Here is a 15893-nt window from a genome sequence, read left to right on the forward strand (position 1 = left end):
CAGGGTGGGATCAGGCTGTATATTTGCCAACTAGTCCCAGATTGGGTGCTTGCGGTGACAACGTAATGAGTGGGGACCAATATGTTGCCTGCCTTTCTGCCTCCCTGTTCCCTTTTTGCCTCCCTGAGTGTCGGATTCCTTTTCCTCTTCATTCCCTGCCTTCGAGCAAGCGACAAACTCCCACTGTGCCCACTTATGTGTCTCCCTCTGCTGTCACATATTGTCTGTCTGACATGTTGCTGTTCTTTGAAGCCTGCATATCAAGAGTATGTATTCCTAATGCAGTGCAACACATCGACAGCATTGTGACAGACATCCTTAAGTGTGCCATGCGTTTGCATTCATGAGCCTGAGTAATGATCTGGCCTTGAAAACTGCCATCTCTCGGGTTAATTGCCACAGTGAGTGTCACTGCTTTTGACCCCGTTTCAAAGCGAAAGAGGAATTTTTGGGACGGGGTGAAATCCAGTCGTCGTCTGGTCACATTCAACTTATCTTTAAGTAACTCACAGAATAGAATCACGGGGAAATTATAATTTTCTTTTTGAATGTATATTGAAAAAATACACAGAAATTATTCCACCACCTCCTGAAGTCATGAGTCTTAATCTCTGCTTCTATCATTTAAGTGCTGTTTCAAAATAGAGCACTAATTTCTATCTCATCCAATAAAATCCAAACTAATCTGGCTGTACCTCTAATGATTAATGCTGCATAATACGGGAAAGAAACAACTCCAACCAAAATCTTAAAAAAAGACTACTAAATAGAAATAGATTCCTGTAGCACCATTTGCTTTGTTGGCTATGTGGTAAACAACACGACCAAAAATAAGACCTCACTCTGTTTGGAATTAATAATGCTATGGCCATCCATTATCCATGACCAATCATTATTTTGTTTTCTTCAGCAGTTTTACTGTAGGAAAAATGGATGAAAGGCCACATCAACTTTGCATCACGCTGTTTTTTTGTTGCTCAGTGGTCCATATTACACATCCTGTATCTCAGGCTATGCATATTTGTGCTGTGGCTTTGGAGATTTGGACATAAGCTACGCTATTCCTACTGCCAACAAATGCTGGTCTTTGGCCAATGGAGTGCATTTTCCAGGTGTTCAGCCGCCCTGCTCTCTGTCCATTTATCTCCTGAGGTGCTTTTGGTGAAGCGTTTTTTTTTCCCGACTCTTCCTCTTGCCGCATCTATCACCTCTGCGTCATATTTGACCTTGTCTGACTTTTTGTTTATTCAAGCTTTTTCAAAAATGGTGATATGCAGATGTCAGCCTTGAAATAATGTTTGCTCTTTACACCTTTGGATCCCCTGAGACTACTGATCAGCACCAAAAATAATAATATATTTTTACAACCCATTGCCACTACTATACAAGCGTGCCGTGTCCATATACTTCAGCTGAAACGCTGAAAAGAACTTTCACATATATGCATAGATAGAACGATTATATCAGTTTACACTGTAACATTTTCTGTTGCAAATGCATGTATTTAAATATCATTTGTCATACAATATAAAGTGTAGCAAATGTATATTTGTAATATATATTTAATTCCCTTGTATCTGCTTCTTATTCACTTTAATGTCTTCCCATTTTGGGAAAGTAGTGTTTGACCTTTGATGAAAATACATAGATACTGTTCCAATTTCTATCAATTTCCTTCATAATTTTTACATGTTTTTATTTTATGGACTATGTACGCATACATACATATATTATATTAGTGTCTGGAAAACAGTGTCCTGTCTTAGATTTTTAGTCCATCACATAACAATTCCAATTTATACCCACCTTTCATGCTGTTTTATATCTGAAACACAATGAACGACCCCCCCCCCCCCCCCCCCCCCCCTTCATTTTCCATAAGTGATCTCATTATCTCATCACATTTTAATTTCAAATGTTACACACCGTACAGGTTTCATGTGAAAAGAAGTTTCAGAAATATAGACTGCATGTCCTGAACTTTTTGATGAGAAAACCAATATTCCTGGATGAAAATGTATCTTCCACTCAGTTTCCAAAGTGCTCCCCCTCGCGCACCATTAATTGAGTTATTCTTCATTGTGATTGCTGTGACACACTGGCCTTGTCGTGAGCTCTCCCAGTGTTTCATTACTTGAGATCAATGGTGCTTGAGTGACAGATCTGGCCCCGAGACTCCTTTCTCTGTGATGTTTATAATTATTATATTAAATAATAACATATTTTAAATCTTGAATGGGATAAGTGGGATTGAGTCCAACCTCCTCATTTGTCAAATCTACAAATGCTTTGACTTTCAATTTATTAGGCACCCAGTGTTCAATGTATTGTGAGACTGTCAAGCCATTTTGCCCCCTTAAGATTAGCTGTTGGCACTGAGCTGGAAAAACACAACTGTACTGCCTCATAAAGCCCAGCACGAAGATTTACATTAGATTTTAATGCTCTAGATTCTGCAAAGCTTGCATTTTAATGTGACAGTAAATGAGAACCTGTGTGGCATTTAAAATGAATCAACCCTGGTGTGTAATGGTCACTCACTCACTAACTGATGGAGGCTGGCATCAATAACCACACCACCTCTTTCCACCAATTCCTGCCTCACTGTTCTGGTTCTTTCTCCTCTCTCACTTTGTTTCACTTGTTTCATATATCAGCCTGATGTGGCTTTCATATGGAGCTAGATTATTGCTTTGCTACCAGAGACGTTTCATGCTCAAGTATGAAAAGGGATTTAAGGACAGAAATCTAATCTACTGTAGTGAGCAATGATGAAATATCAGTGTAATATCAACCGAGAAGCTTGAGAAACCTCAATAGAAAGCCGTTCCCAGATATGATGGAGCATTTCTAATCCTGTTTGGTTCTTTCCACCATCCTCATCTCCTTTCCTTTCCTTTCCTTTCCTTTCCTTTCCTTGCCTTGTCCCGACCTGCCATGCTTCATTTCCCTCTGCCTAATCCACAACATCAGAGCAGATTGCGGCTGCAGTAGCAGGTATAATCTTAGGCTTGTGTGTCTCTCATCTGCAGATCTCCCTCCGCAGCTGCTCTGATGCTATTTATGGCACACATGCAGCAGCATGGCTGAGAATGAGGCAGGGATTGGGAGAGCCTTGAGGGGAGGAGGGGAGGGTTGCATTCATTGGAAAGCACACTTGTCACTGTAATCTGCCTGCACGCTGCTGTGTGGTCAGTTTGAGGCTGCAGTGGACTGATTTGAGGTGATGGTAGTCCATATTAGGCTGGATTTGCATTGGCTAAACACTAGAGCAGACGATGTGAATCAAGTCGAAAGCGCTCAGGCTGCGGTTAGACTTAAACATCGCAGTCCAAACAGGGTCAGACAACATTCCTCTGCACCACCAGTAGGAATGTCTATGGCCTAGCATGCCACATTATTTTCACAGCTCCAGCGAGCCATGCATGTGCCTTCACCCACCCTGGAATGGGAACAGCTCTATCAGCACTTTGTCTCTGCTCCGCTGTCGTGGTGATGCTAGTGGTGTGTGCGTAGGGGAGGCTGATTGTGGGTCGACGTGTTAACAAAACACTGTGAATCCCCCCTCTCTGCTGCTCTATCTTCGTCTCCACTCCCTGCTACTGAGTTTGTTTGTGTCCAGCCGACAGTCCTGAGAGCAAAACGCTTCATCAGCTGAATTACTGGAAGTTAGTTGTCTCAATCAATTAGGTCTTGCCGGCGAGGACACACGGCTGGAGCTTTGGAGCTGCAGTTTCCTGACTTCGTCTCTCTTCTGCCATCTTGTCATCCTTCGTTTAGTCTCCTCTCCTCTTGCTCTTTTCCCTTCCTTACAACACCTTACACCTCCTCCTTTCTGGCAATCTGCTAATCCACATACATATGCAGCAGATTATATTATCCTTACAGAACACAAATCAGTCTTTATGAGCTCCTGCATTATATGCAAGTTCTTCCGAGGAGCGTATAGGTAAATTTCCCCTCACTTATTCTTACAGGGATGGATGGAGGAAGGGGCAGCGGGGATAAGGGTTGGGGTACAAGGGGACCCTGAGGTCCAGAGATAAGCTGCGATCCCTTTCTTACACCCTCTAAAAGTGTTCAGAGGATTCTCACAAGGACGGCGTCATCCATACTAACACAAACACACACACACATACACAATCCAGCAGCTACACATCCTGTCATGTGGTCAGCTTGATCCTACAGCAGAGATGTGTGCTGCCTCCTGACTGTAGGATTTTCCCACACATTGTAAAGACAAGGCGGGGCTAATTGGCAGGAACTGTGCTGTTTCTGTGTGATCGTTTCATAGGCATAGTTACCAGGTTTCTCCTTTTTATCACCACGCACACAGCACTGTGCAGGTGTGAGGCACAGTATGACCTATTTTTACTCACTGTAAAACACCATGTGCTCCAAATTATGACTGGTTAGCTCGTATAAAATGATAGTTTATGGGAAGATTAATGTTTTCTGACACCAGAAACCAAAATCTCAGCCATCCAGCTCATAAAAAATAGAATAAGTAGACCGTTGATATTTGATGTGTGGGCACTGATCTCGGCTGTAACAAAGACCGTGTTGGCAAGTAAATGGGGGTGAGCGGTACATCTTAGAAAAAAAATCAGAATTTTTTAGATCTTAGAAGTGGATAAATCAAGTTTTATTTTTTTTCCTATGTTTGTGAAGCAATCACACTTAAACTTTGAATACTGAATATTGAAAATAAACCCCAGGAGCATATTTTGCTTTTTGACAGGAAGAGAGTGGATTCATTTACAAAGGCTGCTGGAACAGAGACGCTGTTTGTTGCTGTAGATAGTGCAAATACTGAAATTGGCAAATTGGAATAAATGTCAGACCATGCTGATCATCACAAAGTGTATTCCTTGACATTATCCCTCATCTCACTCATCAGATGTTTGATGGCCTACATTTCTCAAAGATAAAAATAAGCAGGGAATTTTTGTTCCATTTTATCCTTTTTCACTTGTTGTGTTCAGTTGTGTTGATTCAAATCATTGCAAAATCCCTCATCATGATACTTCATCTCTTGGCATCACTAAATGTAACATTTGACAATCTCACAATGCGGGTGGTGCCTGTGTTACTGTGTGTTTGAAGGAAATTTTCACGGTGGGTATTCATTTTTGCAACAACGCCTCTGTCTAACATAAGTGCGATTCCTCCTCACGCTTTCCTGCTGGAGTAGAGATAAACTGACTCTTAGCCCTTTTAGAATGATAATAATTAGCTCGGCAACTTGTGTTTGCAGTTGGTCACTTGGCTTGTTTCCAAGACAACGCTGTCACTCCTGTGTTAACTCGGTCCGCCTCACATTTTAACACACTGTGAGAGTGAACCGGTTGTGCGGTTATGATGCACTAAGACGACTTTGACAGAGAAGCGGGAAATGGTCATGTGATTGGCGTCACATGACTGTTTCTGGACAGCAGAGAGTAGATGTGTGTGTACAGCTGAGGTCAAAGTTTAATCTGAGTAATCTTGTGTGTGTTTTTCTGTGTGTTTGTGAGCTACACGTGTCAGTTTAAAGTACTCTTCATGTATGGCATTTACTGACCCGCACAATATATGTCCATGTTGCTTGTGAGTATCAGATGGTCGGATGTTTTGTATCCTCTAGTAGCAAAGCAGATGTGCCCGAGAGACAGAGAGAGAGAGAGAGAGAGAGAGAGGGTCACATGGATAAGGTCACATGGGCTCACCATGTGCTGCTGCTGCTTGAGGCCTGGTGAACTGGCTTCACACAACAATCCTCTCGCTGTGTGTGTGAGTGTGTGTGTCAGTGTGTGATTGCACGGATAAAAACAGTACAATCAGTGTGATTCAGTGTGTCCTCTGTGTGTGACTGGTGTTTTTTGCTATTGTGAGGAAAAGGGGGCCGCATGTGTCACTTTGTCTGACACATTATCACGGGAATCCTCTTGATGAGGCCTTTTTGTTCATCGGAAAATATGCTTGGAGTCATAATTAGAAGTTTAGTATATAGACACAAACCAGAAATGACAAAATCTTAACCAAGTAGCAGTGTGAGATCAGAAAATGTTGGCATATTAAAAGAAAATGATCGGCACATGCAATAATTGAGAATTCAAAAGAGCTTTACAGTCATTTTCCACCCAAACTAAATTTCAGTTGAATGGCCACACAGGTTTGGGGCACAACATTAGAATAACAAAAAGACTCCTCCTGTGAGTTACTGAAAGCACAGTTTCTTACTGTGTGACAGTGTCGTAAGATTCCTGCAACAAAGGCTATGATACAATCATGCACACTGACGTGGATGTCTTGAACTGTCAGGTGATTTAAGGCTGTTTATGATGTATGGCTGTTTGTAGCAGTTTCCAATTATGTCTCTATTATGTTTCCTGTTCATGATGAATGAAGGTGAGTGCAAAAAAAAAAAAAAAACCTGCTGTCTAATCCCACCATTTAAATGAAAGGTAAACTTGCCAAAAAAGTTTTTAAGAACTGTTGAACCGATCGACAGTTTTGGTGATACTTGCCTGCAAACTTTGCTCTTGACTCTTTCTGTCTGTGTTTGCTCCAACACTGCACAAAGTTTAAATGAAACCTTGGAATAACTTCAGATAATGATTTCACTGGACAAAACGGTTGTATCTTGAACTTTCTTTCAGCGGCAGGATGCCCTACTGCTCGTTTCTCTGTCCCTCTATCTGGCACTATATCGCTTTGCTCTTGCCTGATTTCTTCTGAGGAGACGGGGGAGGTGGGCTGACGGTCAGAGGCCGAGAGGGGCAGCGATGAAGAGGAGGAGGCAAGTAGAGGAAGAAGGATGGGAGGTCATAGGTGTCTCAAAAAGATGTTGCTGCGAACAAAAACCTTTCTGAGTCACATTATGCAGTCTTCATTAGGAGCTGAGAGTCAGAAAAATGATCAATAAAATAGCATGTATTTTTTAAACCATTAAACCGGGGTTCTTCTACTGCATGGCTATGACTCATTCCTTGTTTGTCTCTAAGGAGATGGAAAATTACATTTTGCATCAACTACTGGCATCGACTTTCTTCTTAAGCTCCGTTTTGGTCTCCGCCAACTCCTGCTCCTTCATCCGTGCTTATCTGCAGTTTGGTGATAGGCAGGTAATGCACTGAGGCTAACAGCTGTCTGTTGCATTAATGACATTGAGCGTGTGACGTTCATCCAGTAAAGCAAAAGGCTCAGCTGAGTAAAGAAGATATTTTCTGCAGGGTTTTCACGCTTGCTATGCTACTAATAGAAAAATACTGATTACAAAACAGATCTTACTTAGATTTAAAGTAGTTTTGACTGAACTGTGTTTCAACCTCTACATCTTCTCTTTTTGGAGTGTTATTGTTGTCACTGATGTTAATTCAACCTGAATTAAACTGTGTTTTCAAACAGAATTACTAATTTAGCATCAAAAGCTAAAATGCATGCATGCTAATGGGATAATTTGCATTAGCCTTCAAGTACAGTTAATCTTCCTGGTTTGAGTTTGCCTAGAGTCGTTAAGATGGCCTGATAGCTGACTGCATTTGTTTAACAGTTGTTTTCACAGATACAATTATATCCCATGGAGCTCAATGGTTATTTAAATATCCTCATGATTATTTATACATTGTAGTCTTTTCCTTGTTAGTGAGGTTTGTTCACGTAAGAGAGACATTTCCCAGAAGCCTGTTAGTCTGAGATCATTAACCTTTATAAAATGTTTCTCTCAATGCAGTCCTTGTTTTCAGTCTATATTTAGTGTTCTAAGTTTCATTTTCAAACAGATGACACCAGTATGAGAACAAAGTCCCAGCTGTTTAAACCAACTGTTGCCAATAGCCAGTCTTTTATCAGGCTGGATATTTTTTCATCTTCAAATCAAATCCTCACAGCTCACAGGAACACAATCAAACTGAGATCCCCAAATTTTTAATTACAAATGCTATTGTTATTATTATTATTATTATTATTATTATTATTATTATTATTATTATTATTATTATTATTATTATTATTATTATTATTAAAACAACAACAACAACAACAACAACAACAACAACAACAATAATAATAATAATAATAATCTTATTTTTCAATAAATAACACATCCTCCAGACAACTAATTTAACAGGTGTTTGTAGTTTCCAGGTTTAGAATCAATCGGTGATCTGACTGTGGTTGTGTGTGTGTGTGTGTGTGTGGGGAGGAGGGGGGGTTGCTTTTGTTGTTTCCCTCAGCTGCTCTGTGGTGTCCTAATGGGGCAGGAATAACAACAGGAGATCATAAACAGCAGCTGTGCCCGGTCAGGCCACACAGTGTTCTCTATCAGCAAGACGAACTCATGAAACGCTCTTTATGATGACACAGTGCGGTGGGGAAAGAGGCAGAGAGTGATGAAAGCCATGGTAGAGTGTTTTATGTTTTATATATTTTTTAGGTTCCCATACCAATTCAAATTTTACAACTGTCTGATGGATTTCCATAAAACCCACAGTTGTGGCCCCCAGAGAATTAATCCTGATGGGTCCAATGGCATCAATCTGTCTGCCTCATTTATATTTGAAAGACAAAAGTCTCAATAACTGCTGAGACTTTAAAAACTGATGGATTAATGGATGGATTCATTGCGAGTGTGGTGATTCCTAGACTTTTCCGCCAAGTTTATATCGTTGTCGGTGTATCACTTTGGCTGTGTGGATGTCAGCATGTTGGCCAGTCTTTGGCCCGAATCGCAGAAGGTCAACTGTAGAAACTGTGTTAATGTACATTTGAACTGCAACAGTAAATGTGTTGGTCTGGGTGGCGGCTGACTGGAGGTGCAGCACACGCCCATCCGTCGGGCAATCCCTTGACAAATATACGCTTTGGCGAAAATGCAGAAGGACTATTTTCCTTATTTTTTATTTTTTCCCTAATCTGCCTTTTAAAACTGGCAAATGTCTCTACACATCTCATGGGAGGAATCAGAAGAGATGATAAAAACTACCCTCGTCACCCTGCTGGTACTGGCAATGAAAACACTGGCAGCGGAAGCAGCAATGTGTTCAGTGTTTGTTTTTTATTTATCTTCAAGCATATTTTAATAAGCCTGACTGGAAAAGACAATCATTTCAGGAGCCCTAAGAGAGAGAGAGAGAGAAAAAACAAAACAGTCATGGGGTTAGAAGAAGACAAAGGATGAGGGCTGGAGAGTTTATGGGAAGCTAAATATAAATATATAAATAAATAAGAAAACGGGGTGGGATCAACTGTCCAAACCAGCCTGTCATCATAAACGCAGATCTGTCTGGACATGCAGCATTAGTGTTTGTTACTATGACGACGGTAACCGGAGATACCAGCGTTGGTGTTTAGTCGCATGATGAGGTCACCCATTGTCCGGGGCATTCAGATCACCTGTTACAGCCAGTGGACGATTACAATCATTCATCACTAATGAATGGGTTCACAATACGATAGCACGAGTTTCAGATTTTCAAAAATGTATTTTCTTTAAAGAAAACTACGAATGAAAAAAAAAAACTTAATAAAATGTACGCTTATATTTTAGAAGACTGCCATTTAATTTGGAATAGCAGTATTATTATAGGGACATACATGCCAGGATATGATCTATAGGCTCAGTTACATAACTTTAATATGAAATACGGCACATGGCATCTGAAGCTCTTTGAGATGTGAGTGCTGCTGTGAATGAGGTTAAAAACACAACAGAGCAAAGGGAGATTAGGAAATTGAACCATAATGCCAGCAGGGAAGGTGTTGGCTGGGGCCCACTGCGGCCTTTTGTCATGTTTGCTTCATTCAGCTCGCGGGGAAATGAAAGGCACCTGTACAATACAATATTAGGGCAAAGGAAAATAGATCCAATGATTTGAAGGCTGATGGTGGCAAAAGAGTGTGTCAGGTAGCACAATGGTGTCCCGTTATCAGCGCAGGGTTAAGTACATGTGTTGTTCCTGCGAACAATGTGTTCGTTATGAAACCAGGTTATTAAAGAAAGCCGTGTTGACACCAGAGTGGCTGGAGAAAGTGACACTGAAAGCTGATTTCAAGAATGGGAGAAAATAATCCAATTAAGACCTTTCATGTTTGTAGGCACGTTTATTTTGTGACTAAGAGAAGTGCTCTCTGTGAGCAGGTTTACAGGTCTGTCAGGATGTCCGAGTAGAACAAATAAGGAAATATTTTGATTAGGGTGAGACAGCTAATATGCCCAACAAAGGAGAAATCATTGCCAGCAAGCAGGGCAGTGTATGTTGGAAAGAGCATCAACCTTTTCTCTCAGGCCTAGATTTATTCATCCGTATTTAAATCTATATGTATGTGTTCATGGGTTAAACAAATAAGATGCACCGTTAGCTTTAGAGCAGCTGGTGAGTATATTTTTTAATATTAAGGTCAGAATGATGAACCGTCAACCATTTCCGTTCTTTATGTTAAGCTTGGCTCAAAAGTGAATTCTCCGTTTAAACAAACCAATCGGAGTTGTTAGTTGTCGGAAAAAGAACGAAACATTTCAGAAAAAAATCAGGAGAAAAATATCTCTCCTCTTTCTTGCCTCCTTTCCTGCCATTGCCAGATGTGACCTATAACATGCCCCATCTGTCTAATGCACCAAATATCTCTAACAGTGCTGCCTCCCTAACAAAGTCCAGGCGTTTTCTCTCTCTCTCTCTCTCTTTCTCTCTCAATCACACACCACACACACACACACAGTGAAATTTGCCGCTGATTATCTCTTTACTATCTATTGTATCTCAGCTCTCTTTCAGGCAGCTTCTTCAGGCTGTACATGACATGTGCCTCTTATCGCCACATGGCCATTCATTGCTGCGATGCTTTACAGTGATAGTGAGCCAGCAGCATCATACAAGAGGATTACAGGACACCACGTGGGTGTATAACGTGGTGCAGCGCAGAGGGCTTTCACCTAGATGGGGTTTTTACTGTGAAGCTCGCTTCATCATTTATTTATGCACTAAAATTTAACCCTAGATTAGGACTGACCTATTTATCGTTTCGGATTCCAAACCTCTGCAATTCCCTTCAGTATCCGTCCTCAAGCAGATGATGTTTCTGCAACTCCTCCCTCCTTCCCTAAGCTCTCTGTTCCTCTCCTCTCCTCTCTTTACCTTCCTTGACACGCGGGTTGTCACGCAGTCACTTCTGTTGCTATGGTGAGGCTGTGGGTGCGAAAATGGAGGACTATGTAACCAAGACCACCACAGACGGAGGGACGGGGAGGGCTGGGATAACGTTGACGGTGAAGTTGGTGGGCAGGAAAACAAAAGCAAAATGGGGCAGGGCAGCTCTGAGACTGCAGGAGATGAAGAAATGTGAAGTGGGGTGCACGTACGTCCGTGAACATGAAGGCAGGAGACAGAGGCAGCTGAGTGATGAGTAATCCTCTCCTCAGCCTTGACTGCTGACAAGGTGCCCTTGAGCAAAGTGTTAAACCATGTTGAGCATAACGGTGTGCCAGCATCAGTGTGACAAAAGGTGACGCCAAAAAATAGGCACACCCGAAAAACTCTTGAGACTGCTGTAGCTGCTGCCTCAGGCTCAGCTGAACTCCCACAGCTTTAGCAGCATACTGTATACATACAGGAAAGCATGTTACACAGGAGGAGGAGGAGGAGGAGGAGGAGGAAGAGTGCCACACTTCTGGTCCCGTTTCTCTTGATGATTCATCAGGGTCATCAAGTTTGTCTCTGTGGACCATGCGTCACTCCTTCATGTTGTCATGGTAATCTCATCATCTTATTTTTGATACTCATGGAGTGAAGGAGAGAGAGTTAGGGAGGAAAGAGAAAAGTGAGCGTGAGTCGAATAAACACACACACACACACACACGCACGCACTGATGCTCTGCAGGAATACTGTATCTGCAAATGTGTCAAATGTACAGAGAGATGATTTAAGTCCGTGGCTTGTGCCTGCACAGGCAACTCTATTGTAACCTTGAATTCAGCACTGCAAACAAAATGGCATCTCTGCTCGGAGTGACGGTGCACTTTCTCTTTCACAGTAGAGCTGGATGTACTGAGAGTGCAGTTCCCGCTCTTCTTTTCCCTTATTTTCTGCCTTCAGCTGTCTGCATATTTCCATTTTCTGTGTGTGTGTATGTCACGGCTTTTCAGACATTTTCGTCGGGGGTCTACATGGGACATAAACCTCCTATGGTATCCCTTTTGCCACCTGCCCCCCCCCCCCCCCCCCCCCACACACACACACACAGATATGAACTGGAGTGGAACAGTAAGGTCACAGTTTTTTCTGGGTGCCTCGACGTCCTCCAGAGAAGATGATAAAATGGAGAGAAAGACTGAGAGGGAGCGAACCGGATGAGAGGGGGACTATTTCTTCATAAATGATGAGTTCTCCTTGACCCCAATTATAACAGCGGGATCAGGTGATTTTTATTTTTTTGGCTTAAAGGGGAAAAAAAAAAAAAAAAGAAGCAAGATGTCGAGAATTGCTGCCACAAGACAAATATTAACTGACACTGACTGACTAATAGCAACAGATAAAGTGAAGGATTGGCAAAAATATCCATTTTTTCCTGAGAGAAGTGGTTCACATGTAAATGTGTAGGTTATTAAGCGTTTAACTGAAACTATTACTAGTTGTGGTAGTCCTGCCTTTAGGCCCCTACAGAGCTGCATTGGTCTTTATACTCTATGTAGATTAAATGCCAGCAGAAACAGGCCGTATATTGGCTTTATAAGTAGTGATTCCTAAAATGACAGGGAGGACCATAGGGTCATCAGCAGGAACGTCATTGTGGACACACCGACAGCAAACAGGCCTCAACATTTGGGGACCACAAATATCTGCCTTATGCTAAGCCAGTATGTTGCTCAAAGTTAAAATTTGTCCTGACTGCGGCATGGATCTGGAAATCACCAAAATTAATTAGAATTCCTCCTCTGGGACCATGAATATCCAGGCTGAATGGAAAGGGGTTTTTGAGGGTATTAACGTTTGAGCCCCATTAAGCACTGGAGACAGAGGCGAGCTGAATGACTGGATGACAGAGTGCATGACAACACCAATGAATGCGCTGCAGCCACTGTTTATACTGCAATACGGCTCCTCTTTTACACAAATGTCTTCTGACATGTAATTACCTCTTGAACTGCGACATCAAAGTGGAGATCACAGAGAGAAGGCGCTCAAATGTGGTGAAAATGCCACCGAGTACAGAGCTGACGGAGACTAGATGGACATGAAAATTTGTCTATCAGCTTAAATCAAGCTTAACTGGCTTGCTTTGTTGAACAAACACGCAATCATCCCTTCATTGTGTCAGCCCTTCCCCCAACAAGTATGCAGATCGACTGCAGCCTTATGACCTTTGCTCCACTGCTTACAGATTACAGAACAGGGCGTCGCATTATGCGTTTATGCACCTGCTTTTTGCGAGTCCACAGTTTTATATAGACCACATCCTCTCGGTACTGACACTGAGAAGACACTGAGCTCACCAGCAGCTTTAAAAACAGCATCTAAATGCGATAAACTGACTGAATACACATACACAGAGTAGAATTTGTACAAATAGCCGATGATTGCAATGTAATTTTGGAAACCAGACGCCAGATATCACACCAGATGTTAATAACAGTTCCACAACACCTCATCCGCTCAGACAAGCCGTGCTTTAGAGAAGCATATCAAACTGTTTCCACATTGTTTCGTCATCCCCAACAGAAACGATGAGTGATGTTCTTCTTGCAGGAGCGTCATCATTCATGTTTTCAAAGGAGAGATGCTCCAGACATTTCTTTATAGTGCAAATATTTATATTTATTTGTTTATTTATTTATTTGCTTTGCAGAGCAGTGTCAGGAGAAACAAACACAGCCAACAGGTGATGTCTTTAATATTCTCTGTACCAACAAAAGATGATGCCTCTTCAACAAGAACCGGATGAGCTGTCATGCTTTGTGCAGAATTAGGTTCGCAGATATGGCGAATGAACTTCTCCGTGATTCATGGACCTTCCCCTCTCCCGTTACCATTACGTTTTTGTTTTTGTTTTATTTTGTTTTTTTTTTTTACGAAAAGTTTAAACAGTATTTGGATGGCTTGCCATGGAATTTGCTGCAAATTCATTCTGTCAGCATGAACTGCAATCATTTTCAGTGCAAATACAAACTAATGATACTCTTGAATGGACTTTTTATGTGGTTTTAATGAGCTGATATTTTCACGACAAGATTCTAAAACATGGAGAAAATTATACCCACAAAGCATCAGCATATTAAAGTCATCACTGTGTGCATGTTGACATACTGATATTAGCATTTGGCTTACAGAACCATTGTGTGTGAGTACAGCCTCCTCACTGAGTTGTCAGCGTGGAAGCATCATGCGAGCATAGACCCAAAAAACCTCAACCAACGCACATTTGCTTGTGTTTGCTCTTTGACATGATCCAGGTCCTCATGTCCTGCTCCCTCTCTATGCATCTCAGCAGGCATGCGTATGTGTGTGTGTTGGTGCTGGTTAAATGGCTGCCTAAAGCTTGGCAGAGCTCTGTTTAGACCTTGTGATGCATCTCAATGACTGCAGGCACACTGCAGAATGAGTCAAGCACTGTCAACACTGGCAGAGCAGTCAGACTCATCACTGAAGGTTAAAGTGTGTGTGTGTGTGTGTGTGTGTGTGTGTGTGTGTGTGTGTGTGTGTGTGTGTGTCTCTAGAGGACAAAGAGAGAAATTGAGATAAAACATAGTTTAGCCCATCTTTCCAAATCACCTTTAGAGGGAAGGCAGACTGTGAGGGTCTAATCATTTCAGAGACCCTTCTGTGTTTTGCAAACAGAAAACTCGCTGACTGAAATAAATGCAAAGATACTGAATTACTATGACCTCAGTGTTATTATCGTTTTTGTAACCTGCGTGTCCAGTGTCATTATGGGTTATTACCTGTCTCAAATAAATGCCGTGGTGACCCGAGGAGGGTTATTGTAAGCCGTGGTGTGACGCTAAGCAGCACAGACAGCTGAAGTATTAGTGTGTGGATGAGTGAGTGAGTCCATGCACGTGTGAGCAGTCAGTTTTTTCTGTAGTTTATGCATGACTTGGATATATTCATACCATGACGCCCTCACTTTCCCCTGCAAAAGCTATTCGAATGCTTACTGTCTCTGCACACAGACTAATGCGTAATCCATCATGAATTGCACACTGCAGGCTGTTGGGTCGCATTATAGCTGTGTTCAGTTAGGTTGCGGGTCATGCAGCAGCTGCCAGTATCGCAACGGCAAAACTTTTATAATTTCTAGTTAAAAAAAAGACTTGCAATGTGAAATACTTGGCCTGACTTTCATTAAAAAACATATAATCACAAACACCTATTCTCTTTGTTGCATTTCAGTGATAGCTACTGGATATGCCATGCTAACCAGCTAGCACCGTGCCATCTTGTTTTGAAACAGCACTTTGTGACAGTTGAGTCAATGTTTGTTAGCTTTCCTTCAGTCCTGCATAACAGGACGAAGTAAAAAAGCTTCTTTGAGAGCTTGAGGTTATGCCACAACTTGTGACTACCATCACAGAAATGCAGACATGCCTGAAAGTCATTGAAAGCAATTTTTATCTCCACCCTAAAGGACCTCTCCCAACAAGAAACTTCATTATATGAGTGAATCTTGGTTGGCTTTCCCCCATTGGAGCCTGCTTTTGTCGAGTTAAGAGTTGAAGATTGATGCTGAACGTGGAACTTTTCTTTTCTTGTGCAACATCTAATGTCGGCTCTTTAGTGAATGGTATCTCTCCAAGTACAACTGATGATGATCTGTGGCACAAATTTATGGTAACTGTTATTTCAAGCCGTTCTTCCTTGTGGTTTAGCAGAATTTGGCTGTACAGCTAGTTACTCTTGTAATCGTTGGCATACTTTAT

This window comes from Echeneis naucrates, chromosome 14 (genome assembly GCF_900963305.1).
Source record: "Echeneis naucrates chromosome 14, fEcheNa1.1, whole genome shotgun sequence".
Lineage (NCBI taxonomy): Eukaryota > Metazoa > Chordata > Actinopteri > Carangiformes > Echeneidae > Echeneis > Echeneis naucrates.